Source organism: Salvia splendens, chromosome 18 (assembly GCF_004379255.2).
Source record: "Salvia splendens isolate huo1 chromosome 18, SspV2, whole genome shotgun sequence".
Taxonomy (NCBI): Eukaryota; Viridiplantae; Streptophyta; class Magnoliopsida; order Lamiales; family Lamiaceae; genus Salvia; species Salvia splendens.
The window spans coordinates 15,066,049-15,082,110 of NC_056049.1; positions in this window are offsets into that span (position 1 = coordinate 15,066,049).

The window sequence follows — 16,062 nt, forward strand, 5'->3', positions numbered from 1 at the left end:
TATAGTTTCTGTAATGTGTAGTGTAGTTTGTGTATGATGTGAGTAATGTATGTATTTTATGTATAATTTGTGTATAATTTGTGTATTTTGTGCAGTGTGTGTTTTTTGTATAGTTTGATTAGTATATTTGGCTGCAATGTATTGTATGTATAGTGTGCGTGTAGTGTGTCCGTTTTGTGTATAGTGTGAGAGTTTAGTGTTAGTCTGTACTATTTATTTTGTAGTGAGTGTGCAGCGCATTATTCGTATTTTGTATTTATGGTGCATGTATTTTGTTTATAGGTTGTGTAACTGAGTGGGCAGTGTATTTGCAGTACATGTATTTCTGTGCATATGTATGTGCAGTGTGTATTTTCTATATGCGAGTTTATTTTCTATAATGTGTGTTTTATGTAGTGTGTGTAGCACATAGTCTGTGTTTTGCGTTTACAGTGCATGTATTTTGCGTATAATATGTTTAGTTTGTGTATATTGTGCAATATGTATAGTGTTGTATTTTCCTTACGTACATATTTTTTCTATATAGTGTGTGTTTGTTATAATGTATGTGGTGTGAGTAGTATGTGTATTGTGTGTATTGTGTTCAATATATGTATTATGAGCACATGGTGTGTATTTGTGTATATTATGTAGCATTGTTTTGGGTATATTGTATATATATTTTGTGTGTAGTGTGTGTGTTGTGTGCAATGTATTTTGAGCACGGTGTGTATTGTGTGCTATATGTACTGTGTATTTTGTGTATATACTTTGGGTATAGCGTCTTGTGTATTATGTGCAATCTATGTTGTGTGTATTTTGTGTTATGTGTGTATATGAATGTGCTTGTATTTTGTGTATAGAGTGTGTACTTTGTGTATGGTGCTTATAGTGTGTATTTTTGTACATGTATATTTAGTGTATAGTTTGTGTATATTGTGAATAGTCTGTATAGAGCGTGTATTTTGTGTCCTATGTATAATGTGCATTTTCTGTATAATGTGGTGTGTGTATTTTGTGCGTGAAATGTTTGTATTTTGTTTATAGTCTGTGTAATTTTAGGGTTCTGTCTGTTTTGTGTGTTTAGTATATTTGTTTTATGAACATTGTCTATAGCGTGTGTCCAATGTGTGTTTATTGTGTGTGCTTTGTTTGTACTTTTTGTATATGTGTATTTTATGTTTGTAGCTGTCCGTATGTATAGTGTCTAGTATATGTATTTGGTTTATAGTGTGTGTAATGTGTGTATTTTGTGTATAATGTAATTAATCTATCTAGTTTGTGTATAGTTGCAATGCATTGTGTGTAGTGTGTTTGTAGTGCATCTAGTTTGTTTATAGAGTGTTTCATTTGCAATTTGTGTGTAGTGTTTGTTTGTATTTTGTGTATTTTCAGTACATGTATATTTATTATATATTGTGTGTTTTTGGAAGCACATGTACTATGTTTTTTTTGTATAGTGTAGGTGTATTTAGTCTTTTTGTTGTGTTTATATTGTGTTGTGTGTTTTGTTCTCGTACGTGTATGTAAACTGTGTGTATTGTGTATTTAGTGCGTTTATTTTATGTATAGTGTGTGCAGTATGCATTGTGTGTATTCTATGTATATACTTTGTTATTTGTAATTTATGTAGTGTGTATTTTGTGTATGTATGTGATGTGCTTGTATTGTGTATAGAATGTGAATTTTGTTTATTAGTGTGCGTCAAGTGCATGTATTTTTTGCATAGGGTGTTATTGTGTGTGATATGTGTGTATTTTTTGTACAAGTATACTGTGTGTTTTTTGTAGCATATATACTATGTTTTATTGTGTAGCTTTTTGTATATTTTTTATAATGTGTTGTGTGTTACACTTTGTGTATTATGTATAATGTGCATTTTCTATATGTATATCTAATGTATATTTGGTTTAAAATATGTGTAATGTGGGTATCATGTGTATAGTTTCTGTAATGTTAGAGTGTATTTTGTATATAGTGTATATTTGGTTTAAAATATGTGCAATGTGGGTATCTTGTGTATAGTTTCTGTAATGTGTAGTGTAGTTTGTGTATGATGTGAGTAATGTATGTATTTTATGTATAATTTGTGTATAATTTGTGTATTTTGTGCAGTGTGTGTTTTTTGTATAGTTTGATTAGTATATTTGGCTGCAATGTATTGTATGTATAGTGTGCGTGTAGTGTGTCCGTTTTGTGTATAGTGTGAGAGTTTAGTGTTAGTCTGTACTATTTATTTTGTAGTAAGTGTGCAGCGCATTATTCGTATTTTGTATTTATGGTGCATGTATTTTGTTTATAGGTTGTGTAACTGAGTGGGCAGTGTATTTGCAGTACATGTATTTCTGTGCATATGTATGTGCAGTGTGTATTTTCTATATGCGAGTTTATTTTCTATAATGTGTGTTTTATGTAGTGTGTGTAGCACATAGTCTGTGTTTTGCGTTTACAGTGCATGTATTTTGCGTATAATATGTTTAGTTTGTGTATATTGTGCAATATGTATAGTGTTGTATTTTCCTTACGTACATATTTTTTCTATATAGTGTGTGTTTGTTATAATGTATGTGGTGTGAGTAGTATGTGTATTGTGTGTATTGTGTTCAATATATGTATTATGAGCACATGGTGTGTATTTGTGTATATTATGTAGCATTGTTTTGGGTATATTGTATATATATTTTGTGTGTAGTGTGTGTGTTGTGTGCAATGTATTTTGAGCACGGTGTGTATTGTGTGCTATATGTACTGTGTATTTTGTGTATATACTTTGGGTATAGCGTCTTGTGTATTATGTGCAATCTATGTTGTGTGTATTTTGTGTTATGTGTGTATATGAATGTGCTTGTATTTTGTGTATAGAGTGTGTACTTTGTGTATGGTGCTTATAGTGTGTATTTTTGTACATGTATATTTAGTGTATAGTTTGTGTATATTGTGAATAGTCTGTATAGAGCGTGTATTTTGTGTCCTATGTATAATGTGCATTTTCTGTATAATGTGGTGTGTGTATTTTGTGCGTGAAATGTTTGTATTTTGTTTATAGTCTGTGTAATTTTAGGGTTCTGTCTGTTTTGTGTGTTTAGTATATTTGTTTTATGAACATTGTCTATAGCGTGTGTCCAATGTGTGTTTATTGTGTGTGCTTTGTTTGTACTTTTTGTATATGTGTATTTTATGTTTGTAGCTGTCCGTATGTATAGTGTCTAGTATATGTATTTGGTTTATAGTGTGTGTAATGTGTGTATTTTGTGTATAATGTAATTAATCTATCTAGTTTGTGTATAGTTGCAATGCATTGTGTGTAGTGTGTTTGTAGTGCATCTAGTTTGTTTATAGAGTGTTTCATTTGCAATTTGTGTGTAGTGTTTGTTTGTATTTTGTGTATTTTCAGTACATGTATATTTATTATATATTGTGTGTTTTTGGAAGCACATGTACTATGTTTTTTTTGTATAGTGTAGGTGTATTTAGTCTTTTTGTTGTGTTTATATTGTGTTGTGTGTTTTGTTCTCGTACGTGTATGTAAACTGTGTGTATTGTGTATTTAGTGCGTTTATTTTATGTATAGTGTGTGCAGTATGCATTGTGTGTATTCTATGTATATACTTTGTTATTTGTAATTTATGTAGTGTGTATTTTGTGTATGTATGTGATGTGCTTGTATTGTGTATAGAATGTGAATTTTGTTTATTAGTGTGCGTCAAGTGCATGTATTTTTTGCATAGGGTGTTATTGTGTGTGATATGTGTGTATTTTTTGTACAAGTATACTGTGTGTTTTTTGTAGCATATATACTATGTTTTATTGTGTAGCTTTTTGTATATTTTTTATAATGTGTTGTGTGTTACACTTTGTGTATTATGTATAATGTGCATTTTCTATATGTATATCTAATGTATATTTGGTTTAAAATATGTGTAATGTGGGTATCATGTGTATAGTTTCTGTAATGTTAGAGTGTATTTTGTATATAGTGTATATTTGGTTTAAAATATGTGCAATGTGGGTATCTTGTGTATAGTTTCTGTAATGTGTAGTGTAGTTTGTGTATGATGTGAGTAATGTATGTATTTTATGTATAATTTGTGTATAATTTGTGTATTTTGTGCAGTGTGTGTTTTTTGTATAGTTTGATTAGTATATTTGGCTGCAATGTATTGTATGTATAGTGTGCGTGTAGTGTGTCCGTTTTGTGTATAGTGTGAGAGTTTAGTGTTAGTCTGTACTATTTATTTTGTAGTAAGTGTGCAGCGCATTATTCGTATTTTGTATTTATGGTGCATGTATTTTGTTTATAGGTTGTGTAACTGAGTGGGCAGTGTATTTGCAGTACATGTATTTCTGTGCATATGTATGTGCAGTGTGTATTTTCTATATGCGAGTTTATTTTCTATAATGTGTGTTTTATGTAGTGTGTGTAGCACATAGTCTGTGTTTTGCGTTTACAGTGCATGTATTTTGCGTATAATATGTTTAGTTTGTGTATATTGTGCAATATGTATAGTGTTGTATTTTCCTTACGTACATATTTTTTCTATATAGTGTGTGTTTGTTATAATGTATGTGGTGTGAGTAGTATGTGTATTGTGTGTATTGTGTTCAATATATGTATTATGAGCACATGGTGTGTATTTGTGTATATTATGTAGCATTGTTTTGGGTATATTGTATATATATTTTGTGTGTAGTGTGTGTGTTGTGTGCAATGTATTTTGAGCACGGTGTGTATTGTGTGCTATATGTACTGTGTATTTTGTGTATATACTTTGGGTATAGCGTCTTGTGTATTATGTGCAATCTATGTTGTGTGTATTTTGTGTTATGTGTGTATATGAATGTGCTTGTATTTTGTGTATAGAGTGTGTACTTTGTGTATGGTGCTTATAGTGTGTATTTTTGTACATGTATATTTAGTGTATAGTTTGTGTATATTGTGAATAGTCTGTATAGAGCGTGTATTTTGTGTCCTATGTATAATGTGCATTTTCTGTATAATGTGGTGTGTGTATTTTGTGCGTGAAATGTTTGTATTTTGTTTATAGTCTGTGTAATTTTAGGGTTCTGTCTGTTTTGTGTGTTTAGTATATTTGTTTTATGAACATTGTCTATAGCGTGTGTCCAATGTGTGTTTATTGTGTGTGCTTTGTTTGTACTTTTTGTATATGTGTATTTTATGTTTGTAGCTGTCCGTATGTATAGTGTCTAGTATATGTATTTGGTTTATAGTGTGTGTAATGTGTGTATTTTGTGTATAATGTAATTAATCTATCTAGTTTGTGTATAGTTGCAATGCATTGTGTGTAGTGTGTTTGTAGTGCATCTAGTTTGTTTATAGAGTGTTTCATTTGCAATTTGTGTGTAGTGTTTGTTTGTATTTTGTGTATTTTCAGTACATGTATATTTATTATATATTGTGTGTTTTTGGAAGCACATGTACTATGTTTTTTTTGTATAGTGTAGGTGTATTTAGTCTTTTTGTTGTGTTTATATTGTGTTGTGTGTTTTGTTCTCGTACGTGTATGTAAACTGTGTGTATTGTGTATTTAGTGCGTTTATTTTATGTATAGTGTGTGCAGTATGCATTGTGTGTATTCTATGTATATACTTTGTTATTTGTAATTTATGTAGTGTGTATTTTGTGTATGTATGTGATGTGCTTGTATTGTGTATAGAATGTGAATTTTGTTTATTAGTGTGCGTCAAGTGCATGTATTTTTTGCATAGGGTGTTATTGTGTGTGATATGTGTGTATTTTTTGTACAAGTATACTGTGTGTTTTTTGTAGCATATATACTATGTTTTATTGTGTAGCTTTTTGTATATTTTTTATAATGTGTTGTGTGTTACACTTTGTGTATTATGTATAATGTGCATTTTCTATATGTATATCTAATGTATATTTGGTTTAAAATATGTGTAATGTGGGTATCATGTGTATAGTTTCTGTAATGTTAGAGTGTATTTTGTATATAGTGTATATTTGGTTTAAAATATGTGCAATGTGGGTATCTTGTGTATAGTTTCTGTAATGTGTAGTGTAGTTTGTGTATGATGTGAGTAATGTATGTATTTTATGTATAATTTGTGTATAATTTGTGTATTTTGTGCAGTGTGTGTTTTTTGTATAGTTTGATTAGTATATTTGGCTGCAATGTATTGTATGTATAGTGTGCGTGTAGTGTGTCCGTTTTGTGTATAGTGTGAGAGTTTAGTGTTAGTCTGTACTATTTATTTTGTAGTAAGTGTGCAGCGCATTATTCGTATTTTGTATTTATGGTGCATGTATTTTGTTTATAGGTTGTGTAACTGAGTGGGCAGTGTATTTGCAGTACATGTATTTCTGTGCATATGTATGTGCAGTGTGTATTTTCTATATGCGAGTTTATTTTCTATAATGTGTGTTTTATGTAGTGTGTGTAGCACATAGTCTGTGTTTTGCGTTTACAGTGCATGTATTTTGCGTATAATATGTTTAGTTTGTGTATATTGTGCAATATGTATAGTGTTGTATTTTCCTTACGTACATATTTTTTATATATAGTGTGTGTTTGTTATAATGTATGTGGTGTGAGTAGTATGTGTATTGTGTGTATTGTGTTCAATATATGTATTATGAGCACATGGTGTGTATTTGTGTATATTATGTAGCATTGTTTTGGGTATATTGTATATATATTTTGTGTGTAGTGTGTGTGTTGTGTGCAATGTATTTTGAGCACGGTGTGTATTGTGTGCTATATGTACTGTGTATTTTGTGTATATACTTTGGGTATAGCGTCTTGTGTATTATGTGCAATCTATGTTGTGTGTATTTTGTGTTATGTGTGTATATGAATGTGCTTGTATTTTGTGTATAGAGTGTGTACTTTGTGTATGGTGCTTATAGTGTGTATTTTTGTACATGTATATTTAGTGTATAGTTTGTGTATATTGTGAATAGTCTGTATAGAGCGTGTATTTTGTGTCCTATGTATAATGTGCATTTTCTGTATAATGTGGTGTGTGTATTTTGTGCGTGAAATGTTTGTATTTTGTTTATAGTCTGTGTAATTTTAGGGTTCTGTCTGTTTTGTGTGTTTAGTATATTTGTTTTATGAACATTGTCTATAGCGTGTGTCCAATGTGTGTTTATTGTGTGTGCTTTGTTTGTACTTTTTGTATATGTGTATTTTATGTTTGTAGCTGTCCGTATGTATAGTGTCTAGTATATGTATTTGGTTTATAGTGTGTGTAATGTGTGTATTTTGTGTATAATGTAATTAATCTATCTTGTTTGTGTATAGTTGCAATGCATTGTGTGTAGTGTGTTTGTAGTGCATCTAGTTTGTTTATAGAGTGTTTCATTTGCAATTTGTGTGTAGTGTTTGTTTGTATTTTGTGTATTTTCAGTACATGTATATTTATTATATATTGTGTGTTTTTGGAAGCACATGTACTATGTTTTTTTTGTATAGTGTAGGTGTATTTAGTCTTTTTGTTGTGTTTATATTGTGTTGTGTGTTTTGTTCTCGTACGTGTATGTAAACTGTGTGTATTGTGTATTTAGTGCGTTTATTTTATGTATAGTGTGTGCAGTATGCATTGTGTGTATTCTATGTATATACTTTGTTATTTGTAATTTATGTAGTGTGTATTTTGTGTATGTATGTGATGTGCTTGTATTGTGTATAGAATGTGAATTTTGTTTATTAGTGTGCGTCAAGTGCATGTATTTTTTGCATAGGGTGTTATTGTGTGTGATATGTGTGTATTTTTTGTACAAGTATACTGTGTGTTTTTTGTAGCATATATACTACTCCCTCCGTCCCAAGTTACTTGAGTCGTATTCCTTTTTGGGTTGTCCCAAGTTACTTGAGTCATTTCTCTTTTTGGCTAAAAACAAAAAATCTAATCACACATACTTTATTCTTTTTTTTACTTTACTGTCTCTTCTTTCTCTTACTTTATTCCTTCCTCTACTTTATTTAACTCACTAAACACAACTTTCTTAAATCCCGTGCCGAAAAGAAACGCCTCAAGTAACGTGGGACGGAGGGAGTATGTTTTATTGTGTAGCTTTTTGTATATTTTTTATAATGTGTTGTGTGTTACACTTTGTGTATTATGTATAATGTGCATTTTCTATATGTATATCTAATGTATATTTGGTTTAAAATATGTGTAATGTGGGTATCATGTGTATAGTTTCTGTAATGTTAGAGTGTATTTTGTATATAGTGTATATTTGGTTTAAAATATGTGCAATGTGGGTATCTTGTGTATAGTTTCTGTAATGTGTAGTGTAGTTTGTGTATGATGTGAGTAATGTATGTATTTTATGTATAATTTGTGTATAATTTGTGTATTTTGTGCAGTGTGTGTTTTTTGTATAGTTTGATTAGTATATTTGGCTGCAATGTATTGTATGTATAGTGTGCGTGTAGTGTGTCCGTTTTGTGTATAGTGTGAGAGTTTAGTGTTAGTCTGTACTATTTATTTTGTAGTAAGTGTGCAGCGCATTATTCGTATTTTGTATTTATGGTGCATGTATTTTGTTTATAGGTTGTGTAACTGAGTGGGCAGTGTATTTGCAGTACATGTATTTCTGTGCATATGTATGTGCAGTGTGTATTTTCTATATGCGAGTTTATTTTCTATAATGTGTGTTTTATGTAGTGTGTGTAGCACATAGTCTGTGTTTTGCGTTTACAGTGCATGTATTTTGCGTATAATATGTTTAGTTTGTGTATATTGTGCAATATGTATAGTGTTGTATTTTCCTTACGTACATATTTTTTCTATATAGTGTGTGTTTGTTATAATGTATGTGGTGTGAGTAGTATGTGTATTGTGTGTATTGTGTTCAATATATGTATTATGAGCACATGGTGTGTATTTGTGTATATTATGTAGCATTGTTTTGGGTATATTGTATATATATTTTGTGTGTAGTGTGTGTGTTGTGTGCAATGTATTTTGAGCACGGTGTGTATTGTGTGCTATATGTACTGTGTATTTTGTGTATATACTTTGGGTATAGCGTCTTGTGTATTATGTGCAATCTATGTTGTGTGTATTTTGTGTTATGTGTGTATATGAATGTGCTTGTATTTTGTGTATAGAGTGTGTACTTTGTGTATGGTGCTTATATTGTGTATTTTTGTACATGTATATTTAGTGTATAGTTTGTGTATATTGTGAATAGTCTGTATAGAGCGTGTATTTTGTGTCCTATGTATAATGTGCATTTTCTGTATAATGTGGTGTGTGTATTTTGTGCGTGAAATGTTTGTATTTTGTTTATAGTCTGTGTAATTTTAGGGTTCTGTCTGTTTTGTGTGTTTAGTATATTTGTTTTATGAACATTGTCTATAGCGTGTGTCCAATGTGTGTTTATTGTGTGTGCTTTGTTTGTACTTTTTGTATATGTGTATTTTATGTTTGTAGCTGTCCGTATGTATAGTGTCTAGTATATGTATTTGGTTTATAGTGTGTGTAATGTGTGTATTTTGTGTATAATGTAATTAATCTATCTAGTTTGTGTATAGTTGCAATGCATTGTGTGTAGTGTGTTTGTAGTGCATCTAGTTTGTTTATAGAGTGTTTCATTTGCAATTTGTGTGTAGTGTTTGTTTGTATTTTGTGTATTTTCAGTACATGTATATTTATTATATATTGTGTGTTTTTGGAAGCACATGTACTATGTTTTTTTTGTATAGTGTAGGTGTATTTAGTCTTTTTGTTGTGTTTATATTGTGTTGTGTGTTTTGTTCTCGTACGTGTATGTAAACTGTGTGTATTGTGTATTTAGTGCGTTTATTTTATGTATAGTGTGTGCAGTATGCATTGTGTGTATTCTATGCATATACTTTGTTATTTGTAATTTATGTAGTGTGTATTTTGTGTATGTATGTGATGTGCTTGTATTGTGTATAGAATGTGAATTTTGTTTATTAGTGTGCGTCAAGTGCATGTATTTTTTGCATAGGGTGTTATTGTGTGTGATATGTGTGTATTTTTTGTACAAGTATACTGTGTGTTTTTTGTAGCATATATACTATGTTTTATTGTGTAGCTTTTTGTATATTTTTTATAATGTGTTGTGTGTTACACTTTGTGTATTATGTATAATGTGCATTTTCTATATGTATATCTAATGTATATTTGGTTTAAAATATGTGTAATGTGGGTATCATGTGTATAGTTTCTGTAATGTTAGAGTGTATTTTGTATATAGTGTATATTTGGTTTAAAATATGTGCAATGTGGGTATCTTGTGTATAGTTTCTGTAATGTGTAGTGTAGTTTGTGTATGATGTGAGTAATGTATGTATTTTATGTATAATTTGTGTATAATTTGTGTATTTTGTGCAGTGTGTGTTTTTTGTATAGTTTGATTAGTATATTTGGCTGCAATGTATTGTATGTATAGTGTGCGTGTAGTGTGTCCGTTTTGTGTATAGTGTGAGAGTTTAGTGTTAGTCTGTACTATTTATTTTGTAGTAAGTGTGCAGCGCATTATTCGTATTTTGTATTTATGGTGCATGTATTTTGTTTATAGGTTGTGTAACTGAGTGGGCAGTGTATTTGCAGTACATGTATTTCTGTGCATATGTATGTGCAGTGTGTATTTTCTATATGCGAGTTTATTTTCTATAATGTGTGTTTTATGTAGTGTGTGTAGCACATAGTCTGTGTTTTGCGTTTACAGTGCATGTATTTTGCGTATAATATGTTTAGTTTGTGTATATTGTGCAATATGTATAGTGTTGTATTTTCCTTACGTACATATTTTTTCTATATAGTGTGTGTTTGTTATAATGTATGTGGTGTGAGTAGTATGTGTATTGTGTGTATTGTGTTCAATATATGTATTATGAGCACATGGTGTGTATTTGTGTATATTATGTAGCATTGTTTTGGGTATATTGTATATATATTTTGTGTGTAGTGTGTGTGTTGTGTGCAATGTATTTTGAGCACGGTGTGTATTGTGTGCTATATGTACTGTGTATTTTGTGTATATACTTTGGGTATAGCGTCTTGTGTATTATGTGCAATCTATGTTGTGTGTATTTTGTGTTATGTGTGTATATGAATGTGCTTGTATTTTGTGTATAGAGTGTGTACTTTGTGTATGGTGCTTATATTGTGTATTTTTGTACATGTATATTTAGTGTATAGTTTGTGTATATTGTGAATAGTCTGTATAGAGCGTGTATTTTGTGTCCTATGTATAATGTGCATTTTCTGTATAATGTGGTGTGTGTATTTTGTGCGTGAAATGTTTGTATTTTGTTTATAGTCTGTGTAATTTTAGGGTTCTGTCTGTTTTGTGTGTTTAGTATATTTGTTTTATGAACATTGTCTATAGCGTGTGTCCAATGTGTGTTTATTGTGTGTGCTTTGTTTGTACTTTTTGTATATGTGTATTTTATGTTTGTAGCTGTCCGTATGTATAGTGTCTAGTATATGTATTTGGTTTATAGTGTGTGTAATGTGTGTATTTTGTGTATAATGTAATTAATCTATCTAGTTTGTGTATAGTTGCAATGCATTGTGTGTAGTGTGTTTGTAGTGCATCTAGTTTGTTTATAGAGTGTTTCATTTGCAATTTGTGTGTAGTGTTTGTTTGTATTTTGTGTATTTTCAGTACATGTATATTTATTATATATTGTGTGTTTTTGGAAGCACATGTACTATGTTTTTTTTGTATAGTGTAGGTGTATTTAGTCTTTTTGTTGTGTTTATATTGTGTTGTGTGTTTTGTTCTCGTACGTGTATGTAAACTGTGTGTATTGTGTATTTAGTGCGTTTATTTTATGTATAGTGTGTGCAGTATGCATTGTGTGTATTCTATGCATATACTTTGTTATTTGTAATTTATGTAGTGTGTATTTTGTGTATGTATGTGATGTGCTTGTATTGTGTATAGAATGTGAATTTTGTTTATTAGTGTGCGTCAAGTGCATGTATTTTTTGCATAGGGTGTTATTGTGTGTGATATGTGTGTATTTTTTGTACAAGTATACTGTGTGTTTTTTGTAGCATATATACTATGTTTTATTGTGTAGCTTTTTGTATATTTTTTATAATGTGTTGTGTGTTACACTTTGTGTATTATGTATAATGTGCATTTTCTATATGTATATCTAATGTATATTTGGTTTAAAATATGTGTAATGTGGGTATCATGTGTATAGTTTCTGTAATGTTAGAGTGTATTTTGTATATAGTGTATATTTGGTTTAAAATATGTGCAATGTGGGTATCTTGTGTATAGTTTCTGTAATGTGTAGTGTAGTTTGTGTATGATGTGAGTAATGTATGTATTTTATGTATAATTTGTGTATAATTTGTGTATTTTGTGCAGTGTGTGTTTTTTGTATAGTTTGATTAGTATATTTGGCTGCAATGTATTGTATGTATAGTGTGCGTGTAGTGTGTCCGTTTTGTGTATAGTGTGAGAGTTTAGTGTTAGTCTGTACTATTTATTTTGTAGTAAGTGTGCAGCGCATTATTCGTATTTTGTATTTATGGTGCATGTATTTTGTTTATAGGTTGTGTAACTGAGTGGGCAGTGTATTTGCAGTACATGTATTTCTGTGCATATGTATGTGCAGTGTGTATTTTCTATATGCGAGTTTATTTTCTATAATGTGTGTTTTATGTAGTGTGTGTAGCACATAGTCTGTGTTTTGCGTTTACAGTGCATGTATTTTGCGTATAATATGTTTAGTTTGTGTATATTGTGCAATATGTATAGTGTTGTATTTTCCTTACGTACATATTTTTTCTATATAGTGTGTGTTTGTTATAATGTATGTGGTGTGAGTAGTATGTGTATTGTGTGTATTGTGTTCAATATATGTATTATGAGCACATGGTGTGTATTTGTGTATATTATGTAGCATTGTTTTGGGTATATTGTATATATATTTTGTGTGTAGTGTGTGTGTTGTGTGCAATGTATTTTGAGCACGGTGTGTATTGTGTGCTATATGTACTGTGTATTTTGTGTATATACTTTGGGTATAGCGTCTTGTGTATTATGTGCAATCTATGTTGTGTGTATTTTGTGTTATGTGTGTATATGAATGTGCTTGTATTTTGTGTATAGAGTGTGTACTTTGTGTATGGTGCTTATAGTGTGTATTTTTGTACATGTATATTTAGTGTATAGTTTGTGTATATTGTGAATAGTCTGTATAGAGCGTGTATTTTGTGTCCTATGTATAATGTGCATTTTCTGTATAATGTGGTGTGTGTATTTTGTGCGTGAAATGTTTGTATTTTGTTTATAGTCTGTGTAATTTTAGGGTTCTGTCTGTTTTGTGTGTTTAGTATATTTGTTTTATGAACATTGTCTATAGCGTGTGTCCAATGTGTGTTTATTGTGTGTGCTTTGTTTGTACTTTTTGTATATGTGTATTTTATGTTTGTAGCTGTCCGTATGTATAGTGTCTAGTATATGTATTTGGTTTATAGTGTGTGTAATGTGTGTATTTTGTGTATAATGTAATTAATCTATCTAGTTTGTGTATAGTTGCAATGCATTGTGTGTAGTGTGTTTGTAGTGCATCTAGTTTGTTTATAGAGTGTTTCATTTGCAATTTGTGTGTAGTGTTTGTTTGTATTTTGTGTATTTTCAGTACATGTATATTTATTATATATTGTGTGTTTTTGGAAGCACATGTACTATGTTTTTTTTGTATAGTGTAGGTGTATTTAGTCTTTTTGTTGTGTTTATATTGTGTTGTGTGTTTTGTTCTCGTACGTGTATGTAAACTGTGTGTATTGTGTATTTAGTGCGTTTATTTTATGTATAGTGTGTGCAGTATGCATTGTGTGTATTCTATGTATATACTTTGTTATTTGTAATTTATGTAGTGTGTATTTTGTGTATGTATGTGATGTGCTTGTATTGTGTATAGAATGTGAATTTTGTTTATTAGTGTGCGTCAAGTGCATGTATTTTTTGCATAGGGTGTTATTGTGTGTGATATGTGTGTATTTTTTGTACAAGTATACTGTGTGTTTTTTGTAGCATATATACTATGTTTTATTGTGTAGCTTTTTGTATATTTTTTATAATGTGTTGTGTGTTACACTTTGTGTATTATGTATAATGTGCATTTTCTATATGTATATCTAATGTATATTTGGTTTAAAATATGTGTAATGTGGGTATCATGTGTATAGTTTCTGTAATGTTAGAGTGTATTTTGTATATAGTGTATATTTGGTTTAAAATATGTGCAATGTGGGTATCTTGTGTATAGTTTCTGTAATGTGTAGTGTAGTTTGTGTATGATGTGAGTAATGTATGTATTTTATGTATAATTTGTGTATAATTTGTGTATTTTGTGCAGTGTGTGTTTTTTGTATAGTTTGATTAGTATATTTGGCTGCAATGTATTGTATGTATAGTGTGCGTGTAGTGTGTCCGTTTTGTGTATAGTGTGAGAGTTTAGTGTTAGTCTGTACTATTTATTTTGTAGTAAGTGTGCAGCGCATTATTCGTATTTTGTATTTATGGTGCATGTATTTTGTTTATAGGTTGTGTAACTGAGTGGGCAGTGTATTTGCAGTACATGTATTTCTGTGCATATGTATGTGCGGTGTGTATTTTCTATATGCGAGTTTATTTTCTATAATGTGTGTTTTATGTAGTGTGTGTATTGTGTATTTTCTGTAGTTTGTGTATTGTGTATTTTCTGTAGTGTGTATAGCACATAGTCTGTGTTTTGCGTTTACAGTGCATGTATTTTGCGTATAATATGTTTAGTTTGTGTATATTGTGCAATATGTATAGTGTTGTATTTTCCTTACGTACATATTTTTTCTATATAGTGTGTGTTTGTTATAATGTATGTGGTGTGAGTAGTATGTGTATTGTGTTTATTGTGTTCAATATATGTATTATGAGCACATGGTGTGTATTTGTGTATATTATGTAGCATTGTTTTGTGTATATTGTATATATATTTTGTGTGTAGTGTGTGTGTTGTGTGCAATGTATTTTGAGCACGGTGTGTATTGTGTGCTATATGTTCTTGTGTATTTTTTGTATATACTTTGGGTATAGCGTCTTGTGTATTATGTGCAATCTATGTTGTGTGTATTTTGTGTTATGTGTGTATATGAATGTGCTTGTATTTTGTGTATAGAGTGTGTAAAAGCAGAATAGATGAGGACTATTTTAGATCTGAACCTAGTAAAAGAAGCGTTGAAATTCAGGATTGGTAAACTTGTAAATCGGTTGGTAAGCCTTGAATTTAGGTGTTCCACGTATAGTGTTCCCCTGCGACCAGCTTCTTTCTACTAAAACAGATCCTTTTAAAAACCCTTATCCCTCTGTTTGTCCATGGCCAGTAAATTGGTAAACCTGTTAAGACCCAAAACTGAAAAGAAATATGATAAAAATATTGTTTCAAGTAATGAGATTCATGCACCCATTAATTACTCAGATTTGAGTATCCACAAAGAAAAGGTTGAAAATTTTTATAATATAGGACTTATAGATTTTAGGACCGCCTTTTCAATAAGGACTCATGAAGAAACTAGAAGTATCTTGCGCAAATCGGAAAGCTTTCCTCTCCTCAATAAAGATTCTATAAAAAAATATATAGAAAAAGGCCATAGGTACGCCCATTTTGGTCTCGCCCAAGTTGCTGTCAAACCTTTAGTCCATATAGGAGTTGACACACCCATTTACCTAGCTTTAAGAGACAAAAGACTGAAGAAATATCAAACGTCAATTTTAGCTATGGTCCAAACTAATATTTGTAATCGCCCAATATACTTCAATTGCTCCCCAAACTTTTCTGTTGATCTGACAGACCCCATGATTTTAGAATCCTTTGTTCTTGATATTCAGATACAGGGAAACGAGTTTCATAATTGCAAGAATTTTGCTGTCATGTTAAGAGTCTACCTTAGGCTTATGTCTTCGAACTTGAACCATAAATTTAGTAAGAACCCTTTCGTGAAAGGAGAAACTATTCTCTTACAAGTAGATGCTGAACAATCCACGACATACACTCCTAAACGCCTTAAATGGAATCAAATGACAATCCCAAGTCAGTTCATCATAAAAGA